Raw genomic sequence first — 15,904 nt, 5'->3', positions numbered from 1 at the left:
GCACGATGGGGCACGTGGACCATAAAATCGAATATTTCTCGGAAATTTAATTATGTGCGTCAAAATTTTTCTAGGAAAAATAACAGATTTTCTTAGAATTTCCATTTATCTCGGAGAAACTTCCGACGGAATCTTTGAAGTTATTTTGAGAGGAAAGTCTATTGAAAAATCTTTCGTAAATTCCCGTAAGAATTCCTTTGCCAAATCCATCCGAATTTTTTTCAAGATTTCCTTTAGAAATTTGTTGAGGAATTCATTCTGAAATTTCTAAATATCCTTTAGAATGGTTTTTCACTCCTGGAATAATTTAAAAAAATAATTCATTATTTCCTTTTGAGTTTCCTTTAGGGATTCCTTCGGAAAATCCAATGTTAGGCCTTCGTTAATTCATCACGAAGTTTCTTCCGAACTTCTTTATTTCAGTAAAACCATACAAAATTCATGCAGGAATTATTCCGGAATTTTTGTTGGTAGATTTTTTCCTGAAATAGGCAATCCTAAGGGAATTTTTGGAAGAATTTGTAACGGAGATATTAAAGCTATCTTCAGATTAATTTTTCGAGGAACTCTTCAAATGATTTCTTAATGATTCGTAATAGAATTTACTAATGAATTTCGGGATATATTCCCGAGGTATTTTTTAAATAAATATCCGAAGGTGTTGAGGAGTTTCTAATAAATTTTTTGGAGGAATGCTCGAAGGTATGAAATTTGGAAAGAATTCTAAGATGAAGTTCTGAATAAATTCATAAGTGAAATTTCAAATGAATTCCAAGAATTTCATTTCATTTTACTGGAAGTGTTTGTTTGACAAAACCTGAAATAATTCCTGATGCAATTCCTTTTGGGTTGAAAGGGTTCCTAATTCAATTCCCGCGTTAAAACCCAAGGCAATTTTCAAAGGAATTTATAAAGAAATTCATAAAAGAAATTCTCCTGAAAGTTTCTCCGTTTGAATTCCAAACAAATTTTCCATTAAATTTAGAAGAAATTCCGAAGAAATTCGAAGAAATTCCTAGAAGAATTTCCAAAGCAATTTTCAAGGATATTTCGAAAGGTATTTCCGAAGACAAATTGAAACAAAATTCCATTGGATATTCCTCATAATATTCCTTCGAACATTCAAAGATTGGAATTATACGAACACTTCGAAAATCATTCCGAAATTCCTTTACGAATTCTTTTAGGAATTTCTTAGGTATATGTCTTAAGAATTCTGCCAGTACTTTCTCATGAAATCCCTTCGGAAACTCTAGGAAAAATTTTTGGAGTTTGGAGTTTGGAGTTTGAAATTTCCCACAGAAATTTATTCAGATCCTCAGGAATTCTTCCAAAAACTTTTATAGGAATTCCTTCGCTCATTCATCCGGAATCTCTTCCAGGAATACCTTTAGACCTTCGTTGGTTCCTTTTGAAATTTCTTCCTTTTCTTCTTTTGGAAATTCCTTCAGAGAATTCTTTCAGGAATTCTTTTGAGATTTTTTCCGAAAAATCTTTAAAATTTATTACTTCTAAATTTCCGTTAGAAACTCTTCCAGAATTTCCTATTTCATTCTTCAATAATTTATTCGGAACAATTCTTCCAACAATATTTCCACATTCTTTTACTAAAGGAATTTCTGAAGAAATTTTTAAAGGCATTTTGGGATGTTTTACGAAGGAATTCCTGGAGAAGTATTCAAATGGGCTACTGGGATTCTCAATGGCATTTTCAAAGAACAACCGTAATTTGTGAAGGAATTGTTGAACAAATTTTCTAAATAATTATTAAAGGAATCTACGAGAGTTTTGAAGCAAATACCTATTGGAATTTTCACATTTTTTTTTAAATTTCTACAGGAATTCATTCGGATATTTAATCAGAAACTCCTTCAAGAACTCCTTCAGGAATATCTGAAGGAATCCCTTAGAGAATTCTTTCAGGAATTTATCCAGGAATTCCGTTGAAAATCTGGAAACAGTAGCAAGACAAAACACTGTTTTGCATCTGGAATTAAGACTTCATGCGAAAAAGGAAAACCCAACAATTTCGGGATTGCTGTCGATCCATCATTATACTTCTTCGAATATTCTCAGGAATTCCTTAGGAATTTACCTCAGGAGTTGCTTCGGGAATTTCTCCAGTATTCATCCAGGTGATATTTCATGAATTTATCCAATACTTCGTTCGGAAAGTCCACCACACATTTTTTTAGTAAAAAATACCCCCAGAAATTAATTCGGTTAGTCATCTAGAAGTTCTTTCAGGCATATCTTCGAAAATTCATCCAGGGATTCCATCGTAAATTTCTTCAAGTAATACATCAGAAATTCCTCCAGCTTTTCATTATAGTATTTCTCAAGGAATTTCTTTAAATATCATCCGCAAATATTCCTTCGATTTTTTTTTTAATTGTCTAAAAATTCTTTTGGAAACTTCTCCGGAATTTTCTCTCTTCAGCAATTTCTTTAGCAAATTTTCAGAAATTCGGAAATTCTTCCAGGTGTTCCACTCCCCCGGCCTTTGTAGTTCCGTCGGATTTTTTTCAGGAATTTCCGAATGGATTTCCTTAGGAATTTCCGAAGGAACTCCTGAAGGAATTTCCGAAAATTTTGAATTTCTCTGTACATTCCCCCAAGAAATTCTTCGGAGTTTCCTCCAGAAATTCTTTCGGCAAATTCTCAGGAAAATAATTAGGAGATAGATCCAGAAATTATTTTGAAAATGCATCAAGATATTTCTTCAAAAAAATTCTTGCTGAATACTTGCGTCTTCAGAACTTCTTCGAAATATCCTTAACGAATTATTTTAAGAATTTTTGGTTTGGAAGTCCTACGCGAAATTCTTCGGCAATACCTTTGGAAATTGTATCAGGGAATCATGAGAATTCCTTCAGGAATTTCTTTTGGAACTTTGAACTTTTTAAGAAATGCCTTCAGCAATTACTTAATGAATTTCTCATTGAAATTTGAAATTTCCGTAGAAACTCTTCCGAAAATTACTTTAGTATTTCATATTTCGTTCTTTGATCGATTATTGATTAATTAATTATTTAATTACTGCAGGAATTTCGGAAGAAATTCCGTGTGGCTTTACTAAAAGGATTTCCGAAGGATCTTCTGGAGGATGTTTCTAAGGAATTTCCGGATAAATTTGCAAAGACCTTTCCAGAGAATATTTAGCCTGGTTTTATCTCTGTTTTGCTTGTGCGGATCCCAGAATTCAGAATACGTGTTGAGATTTGTGATGTGGTCCTATTATCCGAAGTTGTTCCGGTCAGATATTCCGGGGCAATAAATTTGACCACAACTTCCTTTTTTGGCGATAAAAGTCCATCAAAATGTTATTTTTTACGTCTCTATGCATATCATTTCGGTAGAATTGTATATAGGGATTAGAACAAAACCAAAAATCATGGTGACACCTGTTTCAGAAATGGCCAACAACAGGCCAGGCCCCAAAATGGCCAGTTCAATATTTTTACTTTTACAAACTTCAGCATTTTGCAAGACAAGTTAGATTATGACATCCGGATGTGATTTTGGGGATATTGGCCACCATGGGGTCAGTTCCGAGGCCCTTGCGGAAGCTTTCGGAGGCATCGAAGTCGGCCATTTTCAAAATATCACAAACTATAGCAATGTGGGTATCAAAATTCAGTACTTTGCAAGACAATTGGGACCATGACATCGAGATATAGTTCTGGGAATATTGGCCATCCTGGGGTCAGTTCCGAGGCCCTTGCAGAAGCCTTCGGAGGCATCAAAAATCGACCATATTCAAATATTTACAAACTATGGCGGTGGGTGGCTATAGGTGGACTATGGTATCGAGATATGGTTCTGTGGTTATTGCCACTTCTGGGGTCAAACTATTGAAACTATTGAAATATGGATATCATACATAAGAATTTTCCAAGACAATTGAGGTGACATCGAGATATGGTTCTGGGATATTGGCCTGACCTGGGGTCAGTTCCAAGGCCTTTGGGAGAGTTTCGGGAGGTATCAAAATCGGGTATTTTCAAAATATCACAAGGCCTCCCATTAGCAAACAATGGCAAAATGAGTATCAAACATCAGCATTTTGCAAGACGAGTGATATTTTGACAATCGGATATGATTCCGAAGCTATGTTCCACCCTAAGGCAAGCCCTTGGGCAGCCTACGTAAGCATCAATATCGATTTTTTCCAACAAATTACGAATTATGCCAAAATGGTTTTTGAACTTCAGCATTTTGCAAGACAAGTAGAACTATGGCATCCTATAATGATTTTGGCCACCTTGGAGACAGTTCAGAGGCCTTTGAGAAAGCCTCCGGAGGATCAAAACTGCCCATTTTCAAAATACTACAAACTGTGGCAATATGGGTAAAAAACTTCAAAATTTTGTAAGACACGAACAATTACGACATCCGATCTTGATGCTTCCAGGGGTTTCTTCGACGGCCTTGGGACTGTACTCCGGGTGGCCAATATCCCCAGAATCATATTTGGATAGTGTTTTATATTTTGAAAATAGCTGATTCCGATGCCTCCGGAGGCTTCTCCAAGGAATTGACCCCAAGGTGATCAATATGGCCAGAACCATACCCGGATGCCATAATGAAACTTGTCTTGCAAAACGCTAAAGTTTGATACCCATATTGCCATAGTTTGTGACATTTTAAAAATGGCCGATTTTAATGCCCCCAGAGACCCCAGAGGCCCCAAGGGCCTTAAAATTGACGCTAGGTTGGCCAATATGGCCTGAATCATATCCGGATGTCATAATCAGGAAATCAATTTTTCTTGGATGCTCATACAAAACAAGCGACAAAAGAGAACCAACAACAAAGCTTTGTTTTTGTCGGAGATAATAATGACAAAGATCCAAAAAATTTTGTCAGCAAAAAAAGAAGACAATTTTGTTGCTAACTATTCATTCCGTTTTTTTGCATTATCTCTACAGCAAATTTCGGTTTTATGCTATCGTAGCTTTTGCTTTTATGGAAATATTTGAGAATCTAACTGTAACAACAAAAATAGTTTTGTATTTTCGGAAATATAAAAGCATGCAAGGCAAATGATTCTTGTCATATTGTGTTTGGATTCTGATAAAGGCTCGTTGCGAGGTGCGTTTGTCAGTAACAAACTCTGTTGATATAAGGGTATATCGAATATTGATTCCCTGGTCATAATACAACCAAGGATGTTATCGTTCATTTAGTAATCTGCATTCGATCAATTAGTAGTTCATCAATAACTCAATCCAGAGGCTAAATTTTAAAATGCGTTGTATGGTGAACTTCAAGTGCGAAGGTTTTTCTACAACTTTGCCTAACAGGTCGATGTTTGATTTCCACTATTAACGGAGTTAAGGTGCCAGTTGCAGTAACTCTTACTTAATGATAACAAAATTTCAATCATTTAGTATAAGTTACTGCTACTTGCGCTATAGCTCTGTTATTAGTGAAATTCAAAGAACGAACTGTTAGACAGAGTTGTAGAAATACCTTCGCACTAGAAGTTCACTATACAACACATTTTAAAATACAGCCTATGGAATGAGCTATTGACAAACTACTAAATGATAAAACGCAGATTACTAAATGATCGATAACATCCGAAGGTAAAACAAAATTCTGGAGGTATTTCCTAAAGAGTTATTTAAGATAAATATCAGAAGTAAATTTCAAAGGAAAATAGAACATTCAAAGCATTTTAGTCAGTAGTAAAAAACGGGTTTGACTCTGGAATTGCTTGCTAGAAAACCCCTTAAACTGTCGTTCTATCCATTGTCACTCAGGAATTGGAAATTTTTGGAAAAATTATTCTGAAAAATTCCTAGTGACCTTTTCAATTACAGACCATTATGCACTAAACTCCCTATAATCGCATATTTGTAACACTCGCATTTTCTTTCCTTTTGTAAAAAAGCCTGAAAATCATTCGGAAAGCTCAATTAACTGCATCTAATTCCACAACAGTAAAATAGGCTTTACTATCTTGCTTATCTGTGGATAGCTGGAAATGATTGAGTTTGTGTGGAAAAAGAATTTAAAAAATCAACCAAAATGCAAATGTTACAAATCTGCAATCATGGGCAATAAAATTTCGTTATATTTTTTAACTGCCTGACATTGTTTTTAATTGATTTATCGTTTGACTAATATAATCATACCTAGTTCTTACTACTGATGCCAAATTGTAAATGAATCAAAAATGCTGGTGCCCCTCCTCTACCAGAATTCTGGCGTCGCCAGTGAGTTTAAGACCAAGAAAAGAAGGGACCAATGTTTTTGCTTTTCTTGTAAAACGAAGTTGTTGGGGAAGGAGGGGAAATATGCCCTAGCTAAACAAAGACTACTTTAATGTCTTAGCCGTATCGATTTTCAGGGGTATTTTTACCTCATACAACAGTTAAACAATATAGCTTGCTGATGCAATTTAAAAATTGTAGAAAATCTGAATCATATTGATAATATTCATATTTAACCTTCCTAGTGCATTGGGGTCTATTTTGGCCCAGAGATGATTTAAAAACGTTGTAGCTTTGTAATCAAATGAGAGAGGGTTTTGAAGTTTTCTGACTTTTCCTAACTTTTGGAAATGAAAATTTTGGGGTGATAACCAGCTTTCAGCGACCTCTAGGAACGCCACAACAAAAAAAGTGACACATTGTGCATTAGCGGGTCAAAAATGACCCCAAATTGAATTCGCTCCCAAAAGTTCATTTTCAAACCGATTCTCAATCTTTTGGAACCAAATTGAAGGTATGGAATCCGCGGATGTCGTTACGGACAGATTTTTGCAATTTGGCCATTCTGGTTCCCAGGAATCGATTTTGAAGGAACATAGATTCTTAGGCCAATTTTTGGCCTGATTTCTTGCCTTTCGAAGGGTAATTTTGGAAATGCTCACAAATTTGCGTAGCAATAATCCCAATAGAATGTAGCCATTGTCTATTTCCATGGATCAACACAATTCCTGGTTATTCCACGGTCCGGTGTCCCTCCGGAAGATCCGGAACGTCCGTAAAAGTGGTCAATTCATGAAACTCATCATAGAAGAGCACGTTTTTTTCAAAGCTTCTTATTTTCGAACGCTGAGTAATAAATAAATGTGGTGACCCATTTTGGTGGACCTGGGTGGCCACCGGAGGTCCTCCGGAAGATCTGGAACGTCCGTAAAAATGGTCATTTCATGAAACTTATTATAGTAGAGCGCGGTTTTTTACAAAGCTTTTCATTATCGAACTACGAGTAACAAATGATAGTGGTGACCCATTTTGATGGACTTGTGTGGCCACCGAAGGTCCTCCAGAAGATCCGGAACGTCCGTGAAAGTGGAATTTTTGAAACTTATCATAAAAGAGCGCGGTTTTTTCCAAAGCTTTTCATCATCGAACGCTGAGGAACAAATGATTATGGTGACCCATTGTGATAGACCTGAGTGGCCACTGGAGTTCCTCCAGAAGATCCGGAATATCCGTAAAAATGATCAATTCATGGCACTCATCCTATAAGTGCGCGGTTTTTTCACAAAGCTTTTCGTTATCGTACTTTGAATAACAAATTATTGTGGTGATCTATTTTGGTTGACCTGGGTGGCCACCGGAGGTGCTCCAGAAGATCCGGAACGTCCGTAAAAATGGTCAATTTATGAAACTTATCATAGAAGAGCGTGTTTTTTTCCAAAGCTTTTCATTATCGAGCTACGAGTAACAAATGATTGTGGTGACCCATTTTGATGCACCTGGGTGGCCACCGAAGGTCCTCCAGAAGATCCGGAACGTCCGTAAAAGTGGTCAATTTATGAAACACATCATAGAAGAGCGCGGTTTTTTTCCAAAGCTTTTCGTTATAGTACTTTGAGTAACAAATGATTGTGGGGATCTATTTTGGTGGACCAGGGCAGCCACCGGAGGTGCTCCAGAAGATCCGGAACCTCCGTAAAAATGATCAATTTATGAAACTTATCATAGAAGAGCGCGGTTTTTTTTCCAAAGCTTTTTATTATCGAACTACGAGTAACAAATAATTGTGGTGACCCATTTTGATGGACCTGGGTGGCCACCGAAGGTCCTCTAGAAGATCCGAAACGTTCGTAAAAGTGGTCAATTTATGAAACACATTATAGAAGAGCGCGGTTTTTTTCCCAGCTTTTCCTTATCTTACTTTGAGTAACAAATGATTGTGGTGACCATTTTGATGGACCTCAGAATGGCCACCGGAGTTCCTCCAGAAAATCCGGAACGTCCGTAAAAATGGTCAATTCATGAAACTTATCATAGAAGAGCGCGGTTTTTCTTCCAAAGCTTTTTATTATCGAACTACGAGTAACAAATGATTTTGGTGACCCATTTTGATGCACCTGGGTGGCCACCGGAGGTCCTCCAGAAGATCCGGAACGTCCATAAAAATGGCCATTTCATGAAACTTATCATGAAAGGGTGCGGTTTTTTCCAAAGCTTTTGATTATCGAACACTGAGTAACAAATGATTATGGTGACCCATTGTGATGGACCTGAGTGGCCACCGGAGTTCCTCCAGAAGATCCAGAACATCCGTAAAAGTGGTCAATTCATAAAACTCACTATAGAATAGCTGAATCACCGAACGCTGAGTAATACATGACTATGATGACCCTTTTTGAAGGACCTGGGTGACTCATCATGGAAGAGTGCAATTTTTACAAAGCTGCTCTGAGTAACAAAAGAACGTGGTGACACATTTAAATGTACTTGAGTGGCCACCAGAGGTCCTTTCTAAGATCCGGAACATCCGTAGAAATGTTCATTCCATGCAACTCACCATAGAAGAACGCGGCTTTTCCAAAGCTTTTCATTAACATTCTCTGAGTTATAGAAAATTATCGTTACCCATTCTTATGGACCTGAACGACCACTCCTTTATGAATTATGCCCGTAATATTGCTAAAAGCTGCAAACTAACGAATATCGAATCATAGGAGCATGGTTATTCAAAAAATCTATTATCGCAATCTGAGCATGACATTTTTGTCGTGACCCTCAGTTATGGACTTAAATAGCCAGTGAAGGCCCTCTCGTGATCCATACACATGACTTAAGTGATCACTGGATATCCTCCTAAAGTTCCTACGGATTGGTTAACACTTGATACTTACTTATCTTATCTAGAACACGATCTTTTGAAAGTGTTTGTTATTCTTGATCATCTCATGAAGGTTGTTGTGATGCTTTCTGCGTGGGCCATCTTTCCCGTGCGGTAAGATTCGCGTCTACAAAGCAAGATCATGCTGAGGGTGGCGGAGTTCGATTCCCGGTCCGGTCTAGGAAATTTTTAAGTTGGAAATTTTTAAGTTGGAAATTTTAAAGTTGGAAATTTTCATGACTTATCTGAGCATAAAAGTTTCATCATGCTAGCCTAATAATACAGTATCGACCCGGTTTTGTCACTTCGCGATTTTGTCTACCCTCGATTTTCTCTCGTTTTCGACCCGATTTTATCACATTTTCGACCTGATATTGTCACCCTAAAAAAATTAAGAAAATTTCAGGTGCTCTTTTTATCATAGTTGAACCTTTTTGCTGCCATTATAGACCCCCTGTTAATAAAAATTTAACATTATAAGATAGGTTTTTTATGATCCATCATCTTGCAAGAAATTTTTGACCAAACGTTGTCAAAAGATTCAACCAAAGTAAATTTTTATTTTAAGTCAAACTTTCATGAGTCGATTATTTATGACTGAATATCGACTCATCGAAGCAAATTTTGCCATACTTGAAAATATTTTCTGGGTTGATGTGATTTTCCTTAAAAAAAAATAGTGTCATCATAATTTTTATGAATTGACTATAATTACAGATTTTTTGATCTTGCGGAGTTTCATTGGTGACTGCACACGTTCCTGAGAATGGGTTACAACGATCATTCATTACTCAGGATACGAAAATAGGAAAACTATGACAAGTTTCATGAATTGACCGATTTTACGGATGATCTGAATGTACTTGAAGAATACAGTGGGCAATCCATGCGAATTTGTTACGATTATTTGTTTCTAAAATAAGGAAAATAAAAGGTTTAAAAGAATCGTGTGCTTCATCATCTCTTATATGGCGTGTTTTCTAAGGTGGGTTTTATGAATTAATCACTTTTACGTGTGATACGGATCTTCCGGAGGGCCTTTGGTTGCTACTCACATCCGTGAGAAAAGGTTACGGCAATAATTTCATGTTCAGAGTACGACAAGGAAATTTTAATTAATTTTTTTTCTTCTAGTATGTATTACATCAATTAACCACTTTAACCGATGTTCCGTATCTTCCGTAAGACCTCCGATAGTCACTTTGGTAAATAAGAACGGGTCACGACATTCCTTCGTGTCTAGCTCAGAGTTCGATAATAGAAAGATTTGTTTTTACATACTCTTTTCTGGGATGATTTTTTTTAAATTGATAACTTTTTTGGATGCTCCGAATCTTCTGGAAGACCCCGCTGACTGTTCAAAAATTGACCACTTTATGGGATATTTTATTATTCAGAGTACGACAATGAAGAGCTAGGAAGGAACTGTGCTCTTTTATGATGAGTTTCATGAATTGACCTCTTTTACGGATCTACTGGAGGACCTCCGGTGGCAGCTCAGGTCTATCACACGGGGTCACCATAACCATTTGTGTGATTGATTCGCACTATATACAATCTGCCCAGCCCGTTGTTGGGTACCTATAGTGCGATCCTCTCGTTTAATAAACAATGTGCACTCGCTTGACTGTGGATATTCAACAGTAAAGCACATGTGGAGATTGGACAAATCTAGCATCTGAAAGATATTTAATTTGCAAAAAAGTGCTAACCGCGGTGGAGGTTGGCTTTTCCGCAAACGTTGGTCTTGTTGTGTAGGGGTTCCTATCTAGAGAGTAGGAAGTTGAGGGTTCGAGTCCCTCCAAGACACGTGGATTCTTTTTCGCAAATTTCATATCAATTTATCCATTTCGAAACATGTGCTGTGCACATGAGTTGCCGAATAATATGCCTTTAATCATAATCATTTGTTACTCAGCGTCTGAAAATGAAAAGATTTGAAAAAAACGCACTCTTCTATGATAAGTTTGATGAATTGACACTTTTACAGACGTTCCTGATCTTCTGGGGGAGCTCCGGTAGTCATCAAAATGAGTCACCACAATAATTTGTTACTCAACTTTCGATAATGAAAAGCTTTATAAAAAACCGCGCTCTTATATGATAAGTTTCATGAATTGACCATTTTTACGGACGTTCCGAATCTTCTGAAGGAACTCCGGTGGCCATTCAGGTCCATCAAAATGGCCAGCGTCCGACAATTAAAAAAAAACGCATTTTTCTAGCATGAGATTCATGAATTAACCACTTCTACAAACGTTCCGGATCTTCTGGAGCACCTCCGGTGGCCACCCAGGCCCACCAAAATGGGTCACCACAATCATTTGTTACTCAAAGTACTATAAAGAGAAGGTTTGGAAAAAACCGTGCTTCTATGATGTGTTTGATAAATTGACTTTTACGGACGTTCCGGATCTTCTGGAGCACCTCCGGTGGCCACCCAGCTCCACCAAAATAGGTCACCACAATCATTTGCTACTCAAAGTACTATAAGGAAGGAAAAGCTTTGGAAAAAATCGCGCTCTTCTATGATAAGTTTCATAAATTGACCACTTTTACGGACGTTCCGAATCTTCTGGAGGACCTTCGGTGGCCACCCAATTCCACCAAAATGTCACCACAATCATTTGTTACTCAAAGTTCGATAATGAAAAGCTTTGGAAAAAAACCGTGCACTTCTATGATGTGTTTGATTAATTGACTTTTACGGACGTTCCGGATCTACTGGAAGACCGCCGGTGGCCACTTAGATCCATCAAGATGGGTCACCACAATCATTTGTTTCTCAAAGATCGATAATGAAAAGCTTTGAAAAAAACCGCGCTCTTTTATGATAAGTTTCGTGAACTGACAATTTTTACGGACGTTCCGGATCTTCCGGAGGACCTTCGGTGGCCACCCAAGTCCACTAAAATGGGTCACTACAATCATTTGTTACTCAGCGTTCGATAACGAAAAGCTTTGGAAAAAACCGCGCTCTTCTAGGATGAGTTCTATGAATTGACCACTTCTACGGATGTTCCGGGTCTTCCGGAAGGACACCGGACCGTGAAATAATCGGGAATTGTGTTGATCCATGGAAATGGACAATGGCTACATTCTTTTAGTATTATTTCTACGCAAATTAATGAGCATTTTCAAAATCACCCTTCGAAAGGCAATAAATCACGCCAAAAATTGGCCTAAGAATCTATGTTCCTTCAACATCGATTCCTGGGAACCAGAATGGCCAAAGTGCAAAAATCAGTCCGTAACGACATCCGTGGAATCCATACCTTCAATTTGGTTCCAAAAGATTGAGAATCGGTTTGAAAATGAACTTTTGGGAGCGAATTCAATTTAAGTCATTTTGACCCGCTAATGCACAATGTGTAACGTTTTTTTAATGCACTAGGAAGTTTAAAAGAAGTGATGATACTTCGTTGCCGGAAAACTCATGAGGCAAAACGCCTTCTGGCTGGCAGCTCTTTGGGAACAACGCACCACGCGTCGCAGAATCAGCATTCTGGTATGGACAGTGCGTGGAGACGCGTAGTACATTGTAGGTTAGTCCCCCTAGAGCGTTTTGCCTCGCCAAAATGTTAGATGTTTTATCAAAATTTGGAAATGTTCGGTTTTTCCAACTTTCCTATCTTTTATTTTGATTCGGTGGGCTTAGACTCAATTTCGATTTGAATCATTGACAACATTTGATTTTTTTTTCAACCCAACTGATGCGTTAAATTTGTGTGTTAATGCGCTAAAGTTGAAATGTGTCTTTCAATACAATTACATAAGGAAGACAAAACACTACAATCCTTAAGTTAGCCTTAAAGCTAAGTTACTAGGTATGTAACTTACATTTTTTCAGATGTTGAGCGTACATTTTTGATTGCCTCCACCTTCCAAAGGAATCCCAATTTGAATTGTTTAACATTCCCCGATGGCCCTAATTCCTGGGAAACATGTCGATAACAAGCTATCTTTCATGCCGCACAGCGGCCGTTCGGCTATACGACTGGCAGACCAACTTCGTGGAATCTTTTACCGCCGCTTGGCATAGGAAAAGATTTTCCACAAAATCCGAAATCGATGAAACCATGGTTCCCTCTTTGCTCGGTTTCCACTAGGTTTTCCCTTATATGGATGACTGATGATAGGGTGAACGCATCTGAGGAAAGCCAACTTGACGTTCTTTTCTTCTCTTTCGCAGGATTGATACGCCCACCACCACGCTCGGTCGCCCCGGTCGGATAGAAAAGCATAACCTTTTTTATCTGTATTGACGAATCTCCGAGTGCAGCTCCGTTGAGGAAAATCGAAACTTGTTTGGGCTGATCTGCGTCAGTATCGCCGACGTTGAAGCTGTGCAAGCTTTCATCGTAAGACCCAAACGAGTATGCATGAAGCAGTGATGATTTAGGTAGGTACCCAAGTATGGTTTTATGTTTCTGAGATAATTTTTAAAGATGATTCGGAGGCTACACAATGCCTTTTTTCTTTTATAACAATTATTTGAATTTGACGTGGAAAAGAACTGCTACGGGACCATATGTTCACATAATTATAAGTTATTTGCAGCTCAATGATTAAATGGCTAGTAAAGGTAAATAGTAGGCAACATATTTGCATAGACTGAAAATTACTCACACTGATATACAGTTCGATTATATGAACTCATAATTGTTAGTCTCAGATTGTGAGATATAAATCAAGTGTACAGCAGCTGTATTTGTTCGACATGATATTCCTGGATAATCCGATTTAGGCTAAACCCACGTGCTCGTTCGTACAAGCACTTCATTTGGAAGTCATAAACCTACGCCTACGTCGTCTACATCATCAGATCCTGCTGCTGTTGCTGCTGCTAGAGCTGGAGCTAAGGAAGAGCTTATTGCGGGTAGACGTATGATTGGCAGGCAATGTAAGATTCTCTTGAATAGATGGTAACAATGACAGCAGCCCGTCGTAAATTTGTTATGCCGATTTACAGCTTACCTAAAAATATTCATCTTCTTTAGCATGATGAGATGGGCCGTTTTTATGGATATTAGCGCTATTCGGAACAATAGCTGTGACTTACGAGAATGGAATAGGATAGCTTTTTCTTTCGTAATTTAGAGCCTTTTGATTGTACTTGTACTTTGATAAAAAATCTTAAAACTGATTTATTTGAAAACATAATAACGCTTTTGTTCTTCCAACTTCTCTTTATTTTTAACATAAAAATAAACAATATTTTTTTACAAAGAATATAAAGCATCTTATGTGGTGTTGATAATAGTGATGTTAATTGAGCAAGTGAATTGGCTGATTTTTACTCACAACGGACAGCGCTGACGTCTATAACTTAGCTTAGCTTAGACTGATATTGTACTTATCAATGGTTGCTACTCCGTAATTGTTCAGATCTGATGAAAATTACACTACAATCCAAGTGAATAGAGTTTGTGATTTACCACCTATTCTCAAAGTACACGTTTCAAAGCTCACAAATCTAGATCAAGGGGAAGGAGGGTTATGTTAGTTTGTAGTTATTGTTACTACTAGAGGCTGAGAATACCTTTGCATCCCGACAATACCACGGAAAGAAATTTTTGATAATTGACCTTTCCCGTCAAGAATTTTTATTCGCTCGATCGATTTTTTATTTTATTTAAGATCAACTTTCCCAAAAAAAAAACATATTTTTTGATGCCTTCTATTATTTTTAAAATTTAAAACAGAAAATCGAAAAAATGCTGTTTTTCAAGATTGGCCCAACATTTGCCCGACTTTGAACGAACATCAGGTGAATTTTTCAGGCCGTTTCACACGTGCAGCACTTTTTAGGTTTTTGTTTTCGATTTTTTAAAGAGTTAGAGGCGTCAAAAAATATGGGTTCTTTGGGAAAGTACCCTTGAATAAACCAAAGAATCGACGGAGCAAATAAAACGAGATACAATTTTTGACGGGAAAGGTCAATTGGATAGGGTAAAATGTAGTCCATGTCACATTTTTCTTATATAATGCTGGTTAACATCATCTAAACAACTTTTTTGTCATCGATTATATAAATTCTCATTAAACCAAAATAAATTCTTTAATACGCGATGATGAAAGCGACTCTCAAAATCAAACGCCTCTGTACATAGCCAGTCTACCAGTCAGTCGGTTAATATTTGATGATTCCACGAACAATGAAAACAAAAGTGTAATTGAATTTTAAACTCAATTGATCGAGTTTCACCAGAGCAAAAATATTCCGACGCATAAAAAGAGGCCGTCGTCGGTCGAGGCTTGGTTAGCTGATGATTATAAATATTTATCCCCCTCCCGTCACAAAAATGAATAACCAGATTGAGCGTACGTATTGCTGTTACCAATCGTGGTAACCCCCCGGTGGTCACAACGGGTGGTGGAAGAAGTTTCGCAACCAATGGAGTGTAATCAGTTCAAACCGCTACTGGTGGCGGTGATTGTGGTGATTGGAGCAAATACTTTCTAATAATTAAATCGTGTATTATTTTTGGATCTATGACGAATGGTCGATAGGTAAAAGTTCGATGGGTTAGAACAGCGAAAGACAGAAGTTTGAAAGGATTATTTTTATTATTTTGTAACTCATAACTTACAGGGGTTGGACAGAATGATCGGGACTGGCAAAATTTTATCAAAATTCAAATGGCCATAACTCTGTGAAATATCAACCGATTTCTTTGGTTCTGACAGCGTTCGACGGGAAATTAAATCAAGTTTTGGAAAATTAATTCAAATCCATGGTCAGACCACTGGATATCGGAGATAATCCGGATTATTTGAGGGAATGTTAAAAATGCTAATTTTTAGG

At 37.4% G+C, this 15,904-nt stretch overlaps 2 protein-coding genes across 2 annotated transcripts in view; one reads left to right on the top strand and one right to left on the bottom strand.

Moving 5' to 3' along the window:
• LOC134225222 (AP-1 complex subunit beta-1) overlaps positions 1-15,904 on the bottom strand; it is a 292,898-nt gene that overhangs the window by 109,757 nt on the left and 167,237 nt on the right. The gene's annotated exons all lie outside the window — the stretch shown is intronic.
• Positions 1-15,904, top strand: part of LOC134221155 (cationic amino acid transporter 3) — a 160,931-nt gene that overhangs the window by 62,282 nt on the left and 82,745 nt on the right. Inside the window, exon 3 of the mRNA XM_062700346.1 lies at positions 13,289-13,498. The gene's annotated coding sequence lies outside the window, so the exon portion shown is untranslated. The remainder of the gene's footprint in view (positions 1-13,288; positions 13,499-15,904) is intronic.

This window comes from Armigeres subalbatus, chromosome 3, assembly GCF_024139115.2.
Source record: "Armigeres subalbatus isolate Guangzhou_Male chromosome 3, GZ_Asu_2, whole genome shotgun sequence".
NCBI classification, from domain to species: domain Eukaryota; kingdom Metazoa; phylum Arthropoda; class Insecta; order Diptera; family Culicidae; genus Armigeres; species Armigeres subalbatus.
Note: the sequence above shows the minus strand (reverse complement) of the source record. Positions and strands in the feature narration are given on the sequence as shown.